The following is a 17,714-nucleotide window of genomic DNA, read 5'->3' on the forward strand; positions in this document are numbered from 1 at the left end:
ATAATAATAATAATAACAACAACAATAATAATAATAATAATAATAACAATAACAATAACAATAACAATAATAATAATAATAATAATAATAATAACAATAATAATAATAACAATAACAATAACAATAATAATAATAATAATAATAATAACAATAAAGTAATAAAAGCTGTGGATAGTGACACCTTTGTAATATGTTAAAAATTGCTACAAGTGATATTTCTAAAACTTAAACTAGGCATATTATGTGGACACAGAGCGGTCACCAGTTTTAATCAATATTAATTGATTAAACAAACTAGGAGGCCATGCCACACCCACAATAAATTTAAGCTTCATAGACTGCTTATTCAAAGTACAGTGGTACCTTGTAACTCGACGTCCCCTAAACTCGAAATCTTTGGAACTCAACGCTCTTCCCTTAAATTCGACATGTGCAGCCTTTCTTTTTTTTTAATTATTTATTTAATTTCATATTAACAATGAACAGTCGCTTTGTTTAGTGCTCTGCTTGAGCATGCGGTAATACAAAGTGTGTCATCAAAGTGCGCATATGAGACGAATCTGCATTATAGCTGGGGGTTCTAAGAATTGTAACTTTTCTGAGTTTAAATTTAAAAAAAGTTTAACGTGGATTAATGTACTAAAAGAACGACAAAGTAACACTAAACTTCCTTTAATTATCATTGCTCATAAGTTCTCTCCACTAATGAAATTCATCTCTCGTTGTTTTAGTACAATAAGTCTAGATTAAAAACACTAAAATACAATTGAAAAACAGTTAAAAATCTGGTTTTATTGTATTTTTATTTTTATTTTTAACTGTTTTTCAATTGTATTTAAGTGCTTTTTTTAATATTATACTTATATATAATTGATGTTGAGTTTCAAGGTACCACTGTAATTCCACTATGATTAATTTACATATACAGTGCACACTATCTATACCTTATATGTGCATATTGTTATCTGTAACCACAATACTGTCCTTTTAGTATCATGCTTTGTACATGCTACTGTAGACAGAAAGATGCAGTTCATCACTGACTTGATGAACTTTAATATACTAATTAAAAGTATTAAATTAAATAATTAAAAATCTTAACCCAGTAAACTGTTGGGATTTATTATGACTAATAGCCTTTGTCATAGTCTCCTTTCAGTGCATTGTGTCTCAATTTAGCAAGCTATGCTTTCACACTTTAGTTGATTGATATTCTACCGTCAGTGGCATTTGCTGTGCATATTCCTCTGAGGATTTCCAAACAGACAACAGGAACAAGTAAAAGCACTCTCTTCCATACCTACCCACACAAACAAAGCACAAAAGCAGCCTTTTACCAGTCAGACAGTGCCAAGGTAAAATTAGTTTGCCGAAAGCACAGAATCACATTGTTAGTAAGCACTACAGAGATTTCCCTAAAGGCTTTTCCACCATTAAAACTTGCTGACAGCTTTGTTATCCTCAACACCATCACCTCTACCACACTGCAGACCCACACCCACCCCATTTCACTAAACGTCAATGCTACCAGCAGGGCAAAAACATTACGGCTATTGCCAAGATGTTTCCCCTTACACCACTAAGACTCTGATATCCGTGCTTAGCCATCTGTCTGCATTCAATCAGCTTGACAAAGCCTTTCGCCCAGCAAGCTACAGCTCCCTCGCTCTACTGATAACACACCTATAGCACTCAACTGCAGACTTTATTTTGCAGCAGTGGAAGTGTGAGAATACAGTGTATGAAATATCAGAAGCCAAATTTACACATAAAATGTGTTTGAAAATTGACTTTGCAGCTAATTGAAAGGCTTTGGAAGGTCAAGGTTTATCTTTCTGAATTTCTTTGACATTTGTGGAATATATCAACTTTACACGCTTTTGTCCATATATTGTATACTGGGCTATCCTGCACAGAGCCCAGAACCCAACCCAATGCACCACCCTACATTTGAAATGCCAGTAAACCAACCCTTACAGTCCAGCAATACTGCCTGAAAACAAGTAAAGCTCTTGTGGCTAATCTCAACAGTCATTCAAAAGTTCCAAAATCGAGCTCTCGGGTGGGGCAGTGGTAAAGCATGCTAGCCCACCAGTGCTGACACCTTAAGCTCAGAAGTTCAAATCTCAGCTCTGAATCTCAGATCTACATGGACAATGATTTTCTAGTCCGAGAGAGGAAGGGCCTGAGGGATTCCTTATAACTCCTCATTACAATATCTGCTACCTTTTTAATAGCACCTGTTTAATAGAATAGGGGATAACAGAGATCACTGCTTAACCAGCCTGGTGCAGGAGAAAAAGGGCGGCCAGCTACTGTACGTATTGGGGAGGGGAGGTGTTGCTGGGGGAAATGCAGTTAAGTGGAGGCTATTATAGCACATTTGGATGTGATATCGTTGGCTATTTATGTTGACTGCGTAACAGAATCAGATTTATTTATTTATTAGGATTTTAACGTCATGTTTTACACACTTTGATTACATTCATGACAGAAACTGCAGTTACTCCTAACACAAGATTCATCAGTTCACAAGTATAATGTCAAATGCAGTCATGGACAATTTTGTATCTCCAATTCACCTCACTTGCATGTATTTAAACTGTGGGAGGAAACCGGAGCTCCCCAAGGAAACCCACGCAGACACGGGGAGAACATGCAAATTCCACACAGAAAGAACCTGGACCACCCCACCTGGGGATCGAACCCAGGACATTCTTGCAGTGAAGTGACAGTGCTACCCACTGAGCCACCATGCCGTCCTGATCGAGTAATTGAATACAACTAAATTGGGAGAAAAAAATGAGGGAAAATGCAGACAAGTGAAGGCTATTATAGGACAACTGCATGTGATGTCTGGGTCACTTCATATCTTTGGCTATGTACGTTGAATACATATCAGAATCCGAGTAAGATTTACTGGCCAAAATGTTGACACACAAGGCATTTGAATTTGGTCCTTGGTGTCACTCTATTATTACATGGAATATACAGAAATGTGTATATAATTTACAAACAATACACAATAAACACGCAACATACAAATTATATTTAGACAAGCTATATACACAATGTGTAAAATATAAAAATATGATTAAATTATAACCTTTTTTTTATTTCTTTTGAACCCAACACAGGTTATAAGTGCTGGAATCACACTGTATTTTAAATTCATCAATAATTAATCAGTCTAGAATATGTACACTGTTGTGCTTAAAACATGTCCTGAGCATTGGGGGATAACAATAGACACAGTAAAGTGTGCAAATCAACTCAAATCAACTCAAATCAACTGGCGGCTGGGGGCGTGGGAATAACAAATGTTATGCTTAAAAGCTTTCATCATAAATCACAAAATGCTGTTCTTGAAATCTTCATAAGTGGAGCAAAATGTAATACAAATGGCAACAATATCAAAATGAGCATCTGTTAATTAAGCCAAGATTAAGGCAATGCCAGCCTTGTTTTTAATGTTCCCTCATTATTTCCTCTCCCTCCAGCAGGCAGCACAGAATAGATTAAGTGGGGAAGACATCGGACAAAGCAACAGCTAGGAATGCACTTACAGTACATTCTGCTTTTTCTTACACCTCTTATACTCTGGAGTTCATTAAAAGAGAGAGAAAACACACTAGAGTAATAAAAGGACCACTTTCATGACCACTGAAAAAAAAGGAAATAAAAAAGCACAAGGCATTATGTTCAGTGGTTCTTCCAACGTAATGACACAGTGAGTAGAACATAACCGTGAAACATTATTTAAACACAAGATTCATTATGATATTTGCTTAATTACATCTCTGAAGCAACTGCATAAGTGTACATGGGTGTGTAGCATGTGTGTAGGGGTATGTCAGTTGTCTCTGTAATGTACAGTGTGCATAAAACCATTCAGCTCTTCCACTGCTCCCTATCACAGCTAATGATAAATCTATGGCCAAATCCAAAATTATCAATTATCTTTCAAAGTATTTATATGCCACCAACAATTAGACAGGCTGTTGTGTCTAATGCTCACCCAGCATTTTGGGGCACATTGGACTCATTAACAATTCTGGCATTTGGCAGATATTTTATCCAAACCTGTGCTCACTGTAGCAAACTAATCTGGTTATTCTGACCTCTCTCATTACTCTTCATTTGGAAAACCGATGTTAACTAGATGTTTTATGCTAGTTCATATTTTGCACTTTTCTGTGTACATTTTTAATAGTTTTGCTTAAAAATCCCACTACATTAGTACAATAATGCCATTGTCATATAGTTTGTATTATTAAATTTTATGAAAAATTGTAGTTGTGCAGGTTATTATTATTATTATTATTATTGCTTATATTATACTTTGTATTAGTTTTATGGTAGTTTTTGACATGCTTAGCCACTGATAAATACATTGCTGAAAATGTATGCTAATAAACATCACTTATTTCCAATCAAAGTACAGTAGGAGTAAGCTCCATAGTCGATTTAGTGCTGGCATGTTACAGTATACATTGACCAGGCATAACATTATGACCACTGACAGGTGAGGTGAATAACACTGATTATCTCTTCATCATGGCACCTGTTAGTGGGTGGGATATATTAGGCAGCAAGTGAACATTTTATCCTCAAAGTTGATGTGTTAGAAGAAGGAAAAATGAGCAAGCATAGGGATTTGAGTTGACAAGGGCCAAATTGTGATGGCTAGACGACTGGGTCAGAGCATCTCCAAAACTGCAGCTCTTGTGGGATGTTACCGGTCTGCAGTGGTCAGTATCTATCAAAAGTGGTCCAAGGAAGGAACAGTGGTAAACCGGCGACAGGGTCATGGGCGGCCAAGGCTCATTGATGCACGTGGAGAGCGAAGGCTGGCCTGTGTGGTCTGATCCAACAGACGAGCTACTGTAGCTCAAATTGTTGAAGTTACTGCTGGTTCTGATAGAAAGGTGTCAGAATACACAGCGCATCTCAGTTTGTTGCATATGGGGCAGCAAAAGGGGGACCAACACAATATTAGGAAGGTGGCCATAATGTTATGCCTGATCGGTGTATCTGTGCAAACTTTAAAACATTTAGTTACAGTTTTGTATGTTTTTGTACTTGCTGAGAGTATAAAAATGTAAGTTATACAATTCTGCTCAATATTGCATGTAACCATAATTAACACTTACTGCTGTTGACCTGTAATGACTTAAGTGTGAGAAATATTAGAATGCAATGCTAATATTTTATATTTGGAATTTATCACAGTTGTTTCTACCTTTCACTACCATTTGGCTGTAATTTGCCTTGGCAGATAATAATAATAATAATAATAATAATAATAATAATAATAATAATATTGATTAGTGATGATAATAGTAACAATAATATTATTAATTATAATATTATTAATAATAACAATAATATTAATAATAAAAATAATAATATTATTATTGTTTATAATAATAATAATAGTATTAATAACAATAATATTAAAAATAATAATCATAATAATAATATTAATAATACTAATATTGATTCATGATGATAACTATAATAACAATATAATAATAACAATACAATTATTGCTAATAATATTATTAATAATAATAATATTAATATTATTATTAATAATAATAATGATAATAATAATAATAATAATAATAATATTGATTATTGATAATAATAACAATAAAATAATAATATTAATGTTGCACCCAGTGTTTCCAAGTAAAACTAGACATGCCATTACCTTGGCCAGGATAAAAACCTCTGGTACCCCTTTTCCACCAAAAAAACCATGGTTCTTGAACCGGTTCTGTTCGGGTTTCTCTGAACCTTGGTGTTCTGTAAAGAACGACGCGTGTTTCCACCAGTTTTTGAGAACCAAGCAGCATCATCGGTGGGCGTTACTTAACGAAAGTTAAGAGTAGTAATATCATGGCGGAGTGTGTAGATTATGTGCGAGCATTTGTGCTGCTGTTACAGATGTTTTTTTTTAATGTAAAAAGCATCGATCTAACTATCAGTGATAAGAAGACGTGACGTGTTTGTTTTAGTTGTTGTTTACTTTAGTTCATTAACGTGAGAAGCGTTTTGCGCTTCGCTTTCACCGCGACACTCGGCACAAATAGCGGATTTGCTCAGCGCTCGACTTGAGCGGTGAAACATCATTAAAGTTCCACAACACGAACATCCATCTGTGTGAAATAAACATTAAATCCAGTCCAAAAAAAACACATGTATCTGTGTTTAGCTGGATTCACTTCACATGTGCACGTGTGGTGTTTATGCAGCTCGAGGAGTTGAAGAAGCTTCACGCTTTATTTTTCACGTTAAGCGTGTTTCGTTCTGTCCGGGTCACTTTTATCTCGTAATATCACACAATTCACCTTTTTACAGGCGCTTTGAAAATATAAGCGGCCAACTGGCTCAAAATGTAATCAGGTGAAGTTTAAAAGATAAAAATGCAGCATTAAGCTCCATACGAGACACCAGCGGACGGCATTGTTGCTAACGCGCTATGCAGTATGACATGCCCACTGACGGACGTCACGGTTCGGGTTGAAAAACCAAGTATTCTGTGGTGCCAGATTGGCCCGCTAGTTCACTGTCTGGAACCGCTTTTTTCCGGTGGAAACATGCGGAACCGGTTCAAAATCAAGTTCGGGAACTGGAACGGGCTCCGTGCCGCGTCGGTGGAAAAGGGGTATGGTTGCATTTTCATATTGCTACACACAAATAACACATAAGATATTTTTAATCTACCAAAAAAACTTTTCCAGCATTCTGACCAAGACTGACTTGGTCAGTGACTCATGCTGCAAATGAGGAGGCTCTAATTAAGCACTAAAATCACACAGGAACTATTTTAAACTTCATTATAATTCTGCCCAGGCTTCCACCTAGCAAGCACTATAATCTTAAGCTATGAAAGCTTTGGCAGGGCTGGAATGTTTTATTCAGTCTGACTAAAAGATGAAAGGAAACAATGACACATTTTTCTCTCTAAAGCTTTTGGCATCTTTTCCTTCCTTTTTTTATAAGCTTAGATATAAAAGAATAAACAAATGTGTAAGTAAGTGAGAAGTAAGTAAGAAAGAAGTAAGCAAGCAAGTAAATAAATAAATAAATCCACCAAAACATTTGGGAAATAATGCAGCAAAGATGTTGCCTGTCTCCATATATTCCAGCACTTATTTCCCCTCACTCTTCTCCAACTGTACTCCAAGTCGAACCCCACATGCATCATGTTGATTCACATTAAACAACTAAAGTGCCTTTGCTTTGTTAACAACTGTTATTTTCATGCTCCCCCTACTGTGTGCTGTGTAATGCCTAGCACAAACTGAAGCACCAAAGCACATGTTAAAAGCACACCTGGGTTGGTGGTTTGGATAGATAATTACCAATGCAGTTTCCTAGTGTGAGAAATAGAGTACACAATCAGAGGCTGTGCTTTATGGGTGATTTTTTTAGCAACAGGACACCCGGGAACATGTATCAGTGGAAACCTTAGTAATATTTTTCCTCCTGCTCCCATCTCAATTTTTATTTAGCCAATTTCAATTTTAGCCCATCTTAAGCATGTTGTTCAGGCAAGGCAAGACTTCTGATAATCCTTAAAAATCACCTACAGTTTTGCCAGGAGAAACACATATGTCCTATATTGACCCCAAATTCTTTAAATCCAGATTTAAAACATTTAACATGACACATTTTATGCAGACGTTTCATTTAATAGGTTTAACATTTGCCAAAAAAATTCAATAATTTTAATTAATTCATTTATCCTGGACAGTGAGAGATTCACCCCTCACCTACTCCCTTTTCCCATCTCCTATATACCCCTAAATCCTGTCTCCTCACACCTTTTTGTATATTGAAAGGACACTTCCAGTTTGACCCTTTTCATCCTGTATTCCTGATTCCCCCACCTTGTATCCTGTATTGCCTGCTATAAAACCAACACCCTTTTATCACACTTCCCCATTCTTGTTGTAGCCCCCCTCTGCATTGTCATTTCATTTTCTTTTTCTTAATACCTCCCCTCATTTCTAGTGTAGATAAGTGTCCCCAAAAATATGTCTAGTTAGATTTTGTTGGTCTTCCAAGCTGCGCCTATACATCTGTATGTGTTAATAAACTACAGTACTCGACCCCTGAAGAACAGGTCTCCCGACTCCTGTATGCCAAATTCTGTATTCTAACAACAGTCATCAACTGCAGGGCAACACATATTCATTCGCTAAATCACACCTAGGAACAATTTAAAACAGCTAATCCACCTTCTGCATGTTTTTGGGAGGTGAGAGGTACTTCAAACTCACACAAATGCAGCAAAAACAGATCCAACCCAGGTTTTCAGGACCCTGGTGTTTTGAAGCACCCACTTCACCAACTGCACCAATAAGCTGACCCATTTTTAAGATAACTCTTTATACAAGGGTTAACAACATTCAAAAAGGTCCACAATAAAAAAGCAGTAAGCCTAAAAGGTAATACCCAATCTACCATTAAAGCACAGCTGTACGGGTGAGTCCTATAAGGTTAATTGCTAATTAACGGCATTTATCATCTATAAAAGAGCTCCTACAATTAGTACTTTGGTATGTGGAATTTCAAATGAGGATCAGAAAGCTGTTTCTAAGATGTTCCTAAGAGCATTCTTCACTGTGATGTGTATCATGTTTTTGACAAACTTGCAGCAGGGTATAATTGGCTAACTTGGCTAAAATTGCAGCAAAAAAGATCTATGGCTGCTTACTCAAAGTTCACTGAAAGGTAAAAAAGGTACTTCATAGCTGCTAAATGTCCCAAAAGTAGAGACACAGAAATATCCAGAGAACATAAGGAGCACCTTCTCACCTTCTAAAGTTTAGCAATAAAAAACAGCTCTATGCTCTAAAGAACATATTGTGTATTACAGAAAAGTTGAAGGGTTGCAGGGTTAGAGAGCTTGACCGTCAGAAAAAAGAGCAAAGATGAGTACAATTGCTGGTTGTTTTGACCCAAAATTTCTCATTATCAGAAGCCACATTTCTGTGCTTTGGTTCAGCAGTTCTGAGTACTCAGGCCTTCTTTACAGAGAGGTAAGTGAGTCTAATAATAAATAAAAGGAACATGGCACAGAAGCAAATACAGTGGTACCTTGAAACTCAGCGTCAATTGGTTCTGGGATTGGTGTTGAGTTTAAAAGGAGTTGGGTTTAAAGGTATTTCTTCCCATAAGGATGTATGGGAAACCTGTTAATGTGTTCCATGGTCCCGTGGAACTGCATATATTTTAGGCTTGTGTTAGCTCAGCGGTTAAGGTACTGGACTAGTAACTAGGAGGTTGCCGGTTCAAGCCCCACCACCGCCAAGTTGCTGCTGTTGGGCCCCTGAGCAAGGTCCTCAATTGCTCAAAATTGTGTTCAGTCATAATTGTAAGTTCATTTGGATAAAAGCGTCTGCTAAATGCCGAAAATGTAAATGTAGGCTTATGTAAACTGATGGGGTTGTTTTTGACACTTATACACTGGAAATAACACAAATATAATATAAAAACACTAAACTACAATTGAAAGCAGTTCAAAATAAATAAAAATACACTAAAACCTGCACTTTAACTTTACTTTTTAATTGTTTCCTTATACTTCTTAATCGTGGAGTTGCTTGATCTTGGAATACTGTATTCCATTCAGAAAAGGCACATTCACATGAGAAGCGGTACATTAGATGTTGCACTGCTTTTTAACGATAAGTGTTTTAGACTCTATCGAAAAAAAAGCTGATTCTTACAATTTCTCAGAACACCGAGCTATAGCACAAGTTTAAAAGTGAAACAGGAGAAATATTCCAGCTAAACACAGATACATGTGGACGCTTTCAGAGTGGATTTAACTGTTATTCCACACAAATGCAGATTCATCTCATATGCACACTTTGATGATGTTTTACTGCACCAGCTCCAGCCAAGCACTGAACAAAGAGGCGGCTTATTGTTAATTTGAAATTAAAAGAAACTTTTTAAAAAGACGTTGAGTTTAAGGGTACAAATTTCTCGACAAAAGGCATTGAGTTTCAAAAGATTGAGTTTAGGGGATGTTGAGTTACAAGGTACCACTGTAAATTAGATCCGTATGGTTAAGTATTTGTTCTGGATTTAAAAAAAAAAAGCCTTTAAAAACAGCAAGTCTTAAAAAAAATAATAAATGTTGACAATATAAAATCTTTAATTAAAGTGAAGGTGAATAATCAATGAAAAGGGCTCATCAATGACAAGCAAAGAGAAGCCAGGCTCAGCTTTGCAACTGACTATAAGAACTGAACAGTAAAAGACTGGAGTAAGGTCTTTTCTGATAAATCCAATTTTAACCTGGCCATCCATGTCTCACATTCTCTCTGATTTTTTTTTTTAAGGCTCTATGTCACATAGCCAGGTCAAACCAGGTGTGGATGGAGTACCACCAGATCAAGACCCTGTCATGATCAGCCCAATCTTCAACTCTGTACCTAAGTAAAATCCTATCAGATATAATCAAAAGGAAGATGAATCATTCTCAAGCCATTAAACAGAGCCTAGCTGCTTGAATTTTTGCACTCAGAGTGGCTGAAAGCCACCCAAAATTCATGTCAAAAGCATCCCAAAATGCATGAAAGCTGTGACCAAATATTGATTTCTGACTTTAATTTGTGTTATTTTTCCTAAATAGACACTGCTGTAAAAATGTATTTGCCCCTTCCCAATTTCCTCTAATTTTGCATATTTAGAGCATTACACTACATATAATATTAAACAAAGATAACCCAAATTACTTTTTCTTTAAATGATGATTTTATTTAATGAATAATGAAGGAATAATTCTGTTCAGCCCCCCTTAATGACCTAAAGTAATTGCCCCCTAAATCAGCTAATAAATCAACTGGTTAACCAGCTGACAATTTACTGCCAGACCTGTTCGATCTAAACATCACTTGAAGAAGGAACATTAGCAAAAAATAGTAATAAAAAACAGCAGAAATCAAGTCAGCAAATATTTTTTTCAGAGCAACAAAAAGTATATAATTAAGAGGATCATGTATTGTGTCATAACACTGGGCAACAGAGATTTTGTTTCTTGAACACTTTTGTGTGTATCTTATGTATTTTGAGCTGCTGATAACAAAAATCACCTTAAAGTTTTCCTATCACGTACCATTTTATTGATTCATGATTGTTAAGCCTCAAGGCTGTCTTGTTATTCAGTGGCACTATCTATCCTTCAGTACCTGTTGGTATGCTGCACACATGAAGGAAACATATCAGAACATGGAACTGGTGTTGAAACACATCAAGTACAGCAACTACAACTGAATCATCTGGAGATTTAGAGTGGCACTGCTTCTTGGATTGCAGCTCAGCTATACCAGTATACCAAGTATTGCTGCTTCATTTGCAATTGGGACAGCCATAAAAAAAGTCATATTACGCTAAAAAGAACTGGCCAATTCGTCAGAATTTGACTCCAGGGCAGATAAACCACTTGTTTTGAGAAACATTTGAGAAACAGACAATCAGAAACTCCATTTGTGTTCAGTTTGAATGGGTCTGTCACAATCACCAAAAAATGTCAAGGAAACAGAAACTGTTGTCCAGTGTAATTAAAAGGAACATGGCACAGAAGCAAATAAATTAGATCAGTGTGGTTAAAGTATTTGTTTTAGATTAAAAAAAGCTTTTAAATACAGCAAGTCTTGGAAAAGGATAAAAGGTTGAAGGTAATATGAAGGCTTAAATTAAAAGGAAAGTAGACCAAAGTGAATAGGTGAATAATTTAACTGGATCTGGCATCCTTCCCACCCTGCTCTGGCTTTGACCCTTCTAAACAGTCAACTCAAAATGATCCAGAGCCAATTTTATTAATACCATTAAAACACTTACTGAATAAAACACTGCACCAAAGTAAAATGGTAAATTTATGTTCAAAATGTTTAAAGGTTATGCCCTATTTTAGTAGACGTTGCGTAGTTTTATTAATTCATCTTCAGTGCTAGTTCTGCAGAATGCAGAAAAACAACCTGAACAGAGTGCCAACACACTGCAAGGCAACACAAACCCAGGGCACCCATTCACTTTATTAGAGTCCAAATTTAAGCTCCCTTAATTCCCATTAAGGATTTTGCATAATTCCAGGGGCTGATTAAGAGAAATTTTAGTACCTTTTTGGGACTTTAAGTCTCATAGTGCAACTCTTCTACACTGTAGCCTTTGACACTGTGTTGCAGCAAGAACAGCAGCACTGGTCGTTTTAATTCTGGGTTTGATCCTCACCTCTTCTGTATGTTTGTAATGTGTGTACATGGGTTTCCTTCAAGTATTCCTCCAAGAGTTTCCAGACCTAACAGCATGCAGAAGTTGAACTTCTTTAACTACTCCAGAATAAGTGGTAATTGTGTGTTTGTTTATTTATTTATTAAGATTTTAACGTCATGTTTTACACTTTGATTACATTCATGACAGGACAGGTAGTTACTCATTACACAAGGTTAATCAGTTCACAAGGTTATATGTAACACAGTCATGGACAATTTAGTATCTCCAATTAACCTCACTTGCATGTTTTTGGACTGTGGGAGGAAACCGGAGCACCCGGAGGAAACCCACACAGACACGGGGAAAACATGCAAACTCCACACAGAAAGGACCCAGAACGCCCCACCTGGCGACAGTGCTACCCACTTAGCCACCGTGTCACCCGGTAATTGTGTGATGCCCTGCAATAGGGTAATGTGTCCAGTGTAAATAGGTGCAGACTTTCCATACCAGCTTAAAAGATGTTTGTGGGAAGTTGTGGGGACTTATGTCATTCATTCTTTAATTTTCATTCAGTGGTGACTAGGAATTCCAATTTTGCCAAATATTTTTAACCAATAACCAAACATCAATGATCAATGGTTGAGTGACAAGCTTACAGCCTCCTGTCAGAATTTAGAATTAATAGAATAAAATGCCTTTATTTGTCATATATACAGTACATTTCCAGGTGTACAGTACAACGACATTATTTTCTTTGCACATCTCAGCTCATTTGGAAGCTGGGGTTAGAGCGCAGGGTCAGCCATTGTACCCTGGAGCCAAGAGGGTTAAGGGCCTTGCTCAAGGGCCCAACAGTGGCAATGTGGGAGAGCTAAGATTTGAACCCCCAACCTTTCGATTGATAGCCCAAAGATCTACCTACTAGGCTACTACTGTCCCAAATACCAGGGGAGAGCACAAAAGATTCCCACATTTGAGGAATTCGCAGGGATCAGCACAACCGAAGTGCAATGGCTGAGCCTCGCCCTGGGTGAACCACCTTCTTGATCATTGTCTCGCCCCTGCCAGGTAACCATGTAAAACATCACAATTTCATATCAACAAGTCTTAATGCTTCACATGTTATGCAGTGAACATGGTCACAATTGTTATTTCCTCAACATGTAATAAGAACTCAAACTGAGAAACGGAGAACTATAACTGCAGTTCAATGAAGTTTTGGAAAGAAAAGAAGCATACAAAACTGTGTGTAGATCTAGACTAACCTGAGGCAAAAGAACTCACTAATCATAATGCAATCGCTTTCCAAACTATAACTATGGGTGGTTGTGAGGCTCAGTACTGTCGAAAGCTGAGCATGCCGGTTCCTCCTCTACAACATCAGGAAGATTCGGCCATTTCTCTTCATGGAAGCTACTCAGATTTTTGTCCAGTCACTTGTAATCTCACGGTTGGACTACTGCAACTCCCTCCTGGCAGGTGCTCCTATGTCCACTATTAAACCCTTGCAACTCATTCAAAATGCAGCTGCTTGCCTGGTTTTTAACCAACCTAACATTGCCACATCACCCCACTGCTCAGTTTAAAACACTGATGCTCACCTACAAAGCCAAAAATGAACCAGCCCCAAGCTACCTCCGAGGTCTAATAAAACCCTGCTCTGTACCACGCAACCTCCCAGCCACTAGTCTTGCTTGACTTGATCCTCCACCCAGGACTCGAGGAAAACATGCATCAAGGCTTTTCTCTGTACTTGCAGCCAAGTGGTGGAACAAACTTCCTCTGTCCGAACATCTGAGTCTCTCACTGTCTTCAAAAGACGATTAAAAACCCACCTCTTTACTAAACACTTAAGCTTACATGTACTTACTCACTCACTCTTATTAAAAAATAAATAAATAAATAAAACTTTGGTTTTAACAGGGTTTTAGCAGATATATATTCTTGGACTGTCGTTTACTTAAACTAGAGTGAGGTAATGTCTACTATGGATACTCTACTCTGGATAAGAGTGTCTGCTAAATGCCGAATGTAAAATGTAAATGTAATACACTACAGTAATATTATACAGTAAGATGAACACAGTGAGTTTATGTTCAGCATTTAGAATGTAGATTTTGAATGTATTTTATAAAGTTTATAAAAAGTAAAAGCACTAACAATCATAAGTAACTGAGAGGCAATTAGTATTTTAAATATTTCGTGACATCAATGTTATTATAGTACTGATACAAAACAGCAATAATGAAGATAAATTTAAATGATGATTTTTAACTGACAGCATTAATCAAACAATGATTTATTTGTTGGTTATCGGTTAATCAATAGATCATTGACATCCCTTGTACTGACACAGCATAATGTAAGTACAGGTCTAGCATAAAGTGCTTTGTCTGTCTTTCGTAATTGTTATGCTCCAATATAATAAGTCACATTAATTTAGAACTGTGAGCTCTGGCCTTTTGGCTAAATCATTAGATTTGAGAAAGGAATCCTTTTATAAAGAATTATTGCACAAATGCTACCCAATTAGAAACAAGTATTGTTCATGGCCCTTGTATAATATTATATCAGACCACACAGACAAGACATTAATGGAAAAAGCGGTGACTAATAGCAGCTTTCCTCACTAGAGAGCAAACCTTTCCAACAATGTATGCTTTACCACTGTGGAAGCTTATTGGATACCTAGAATTAGCAGTGACCTTCATTTGCCCCCAATTTCCTTGCCTTCCACATCATGCTCACTTTTTTTTCCCATCCCAAATTCTATTAAAATATCTAGCTCATTCCAGAATACCCCCTTTCTTTCTGAATTACCTACAAAACTGGCAGAGATCTTTGATTCTATATTGAAAATCATTCTCATCATCACCAAGCACTAAAGTGAAGTGCTGCATGAAAATCTAAAGGATGAAATATTAATAAGCCTATGAAAAGAAAGCCCACAGCACAATCACCAACATAGTTCTGGTTCCAAACTGTAGTTTGATGGAAAGGACAGAATGGCTATAATTCTGAAAACTAAATCATTATTGACAGAGCAACAGAGTAAGAGACAGCTTCAGGTAGAGTTCAACTGTTAATGTAAATAACCGTTAAAATGTAAAAAAGAACAAAATAGGATTATTTTATAAGTAAAGGCTTTGATTTTATTGATGAAAAGTAAAGAGACAAGGTTGTTTTTAGACACTAATCCAACACACCTGGAGGCACTGGGCACACAGACGCTGTGGCAGTGGGCAATAACTTTGATTACATCCAAGTCACAGTGGTCAATACTAGGTAATAAAAAAAGCCTAAGAGGAGAGATTTAAATGTCTACAGAGTTTGTTTGTTTATTTATTAGAATTTTAACGTCATGTTCTACACTTTTGGTTAAATTAATGACAGGAAATGGTAGTCACTCGTTACATGAGGTCCATCAGCCCACAAGGCCACATCGACACACATCGTCATGGACAATTTTGTATCTCCAATTCACCTCACTTGCATGTCTTTGGACTATGGGAGGAAACCCAAGCTCCCAGAGGAAACCCACACAGACACGGGGAGAACATGCAAACTCCACACAGAAAGGATCCAGACCGCCCCACCTGGGGATCGAACCCAGGACCTTCTTGCTGTGAGGTGACAGTGCTACCCACTTAGCCACCATGCCATCCAAATGCCTACAGAGAATGTATTCTAATTAGATAACAATAACTGTTACACAGAATTATGCAGGTGATGGCAATACAAACACTATTATTATTATTATTATTATTAGTATTATTGAGCTATCTGGTGGTGCACAGATCTATTACTGACTGTTGTGTTATTTGGGTTACTAGCACTGATCATTATATACTGTGCATACTTACTGGCTTCTTTATAACATGTACACACCCTCTAAGTGAACGTTCAATGTACATTATCTTTGATTACAATACATAATAATAACGTTGATTTACACAATTGTGTGTGTAATGGGAACCAGTGGTTGGGAGGGTTTTCACGTAATAAGTAGGGTACGATTGGTTCAACAATCTGTTTAAGACTGAAATCCATTCAATCCTGAACATCTCTGGACAGATCCTGCCAGCCACACAAGATTTGACATGCTCTCAGCTTTAATGAAAGTCAATCACTAAGAAAGAAGTTGCAGAAAAGCAGGAACAGCATTTACACATAAAACAAAAAGTAATTATCTACACTGCAATCATCTTTGCATCCAAATTATAGTTGTAATGTTTGTGCTTACTCTAGCAGATGAGTCTAAGGTGTGGGACAAACATCTTAACAAAACAATGCTTTTGCTATAACTCAGATAATCATGTTTGGAGAAGTAAGTATTGTGTATAAGAATTCTAAAAATATCATACTTAGTGTAGTATCCAGATGGTAGCATCATAATTTACAGGTGCTTGTCTTAAAGGCTACTGGACATGTTACATCATCAAAAGAGACATGAAGCAATGTATCAGTAAATATAAGCAAAATTCAACCTGATTGGATGAGAAAATAAATCCACACTTTTCCAGGTGTTAAACCACTATGCTGTAAATATTAAAATAGTAATAGACAATCTCCAAAAAAGGCTTTGCAACAAAGTAGTTGTGTCTAAACACTTTTTTTTATAAATCATTTAGTTTTTTAAGAATCTTTTCGCCAAATCTCAAACTCAGCTGTGCTGTCGACCAGCTTAATTTCATTTGTTAATAAACATCCATTCCTGCATGTTAGACCTGCAACACATTTAAAAAAACTGGGCCCGGGTAACCTAGGACTAGATAATGGTGTGATTTTTAACAGGTGATATCAACAGGTTGTTGTAATCAGGATTTGGTACAAAAGCAGTATCCACCAAAGGCTGAGATTTTAAGGAGCTAAGATTGCAAGATCTCCCATTTGTCAACAAATAAATAAGAAAATTACTGAAATGGTTTAAAATGTTTCTCAAAGGAAGATTGGGAGGGATTTGCATACTTCTCCCTCCACAGTGCATAATGTCATTAAATGAGTCAAGGAATCTGGAGGAATTTCAGTGTGAAAAAGGGCAGGGGCGCAAAGTTGATGCCAAGTTCACACTACACGACTTTCGGATCTGTCAGATCGCTGTACAGTTCACATTTCACAACTGGTTCTTTTGCAATTGGGAGTCTTAAGTCATTGTGGATTTCATATACACGACTGGTCACACACTACACGATCTCTCACCGAAAGGAATTGCAGATGAGTCTCTCTGGTCTCCCAAACTAAAATGTTTTGTCACGAAAACACACGCGAGAAGTGACGAGGGGTTTAATGATACCACGTCCAAAAATGCACACCAGCAGAAGCGAGCGATCAATCTTGTTTGTGCTCTGAAGTGCAGCGTAAAATCAAGTAGGAAAAATAAATGAATCAGAGTGAACTGGGCTACGTGACCAGCAGGGATTGTTCTGTACTGTAGTGAGTTGGAGGTAAATAAATATTTTTTGCAATGCAGC

The 17,714-nt window shown here is 36.9% G+C and overlaps 1 protein-coding gene and 1 pseudogene across 1 annotated transcript in view; both read right to left on the reverse strand.

Annotated features, from left to right (window-relative positions):
• The window catches only part of csmd2 (CUB and Sushi multiple domains 2), a 472,613-nt gene that overhangs the window by 253,182 nt on the left and 201,717 nt on the right, over positions 1 to 17,714 (reverse strand). The gene's annotated exons all lie outside the window — the stretch shown is intronic.
• Positions 13,194 to 13,319, reverse strand: LOC134309312 (U1 spliceosomal RNA; annotated as a pseudogene).

Source organism: Trichomycterus rosablanca, chromosome 2 (assembly GCF_030014385.1).
Source record: "Trichomycterus rosablanca isolate fTriRos1 chromosome 2, fTriRos1.hap1, whole genome shotgun sequence".
In the NCBI taxonomy this organism is placed as follows: Eukaryota; Metazoa; Chordata; class Actinopteri; order Siluriformes; family Trichomycteridae; genus Trichomycterus; species Trichomycterus rosablanca.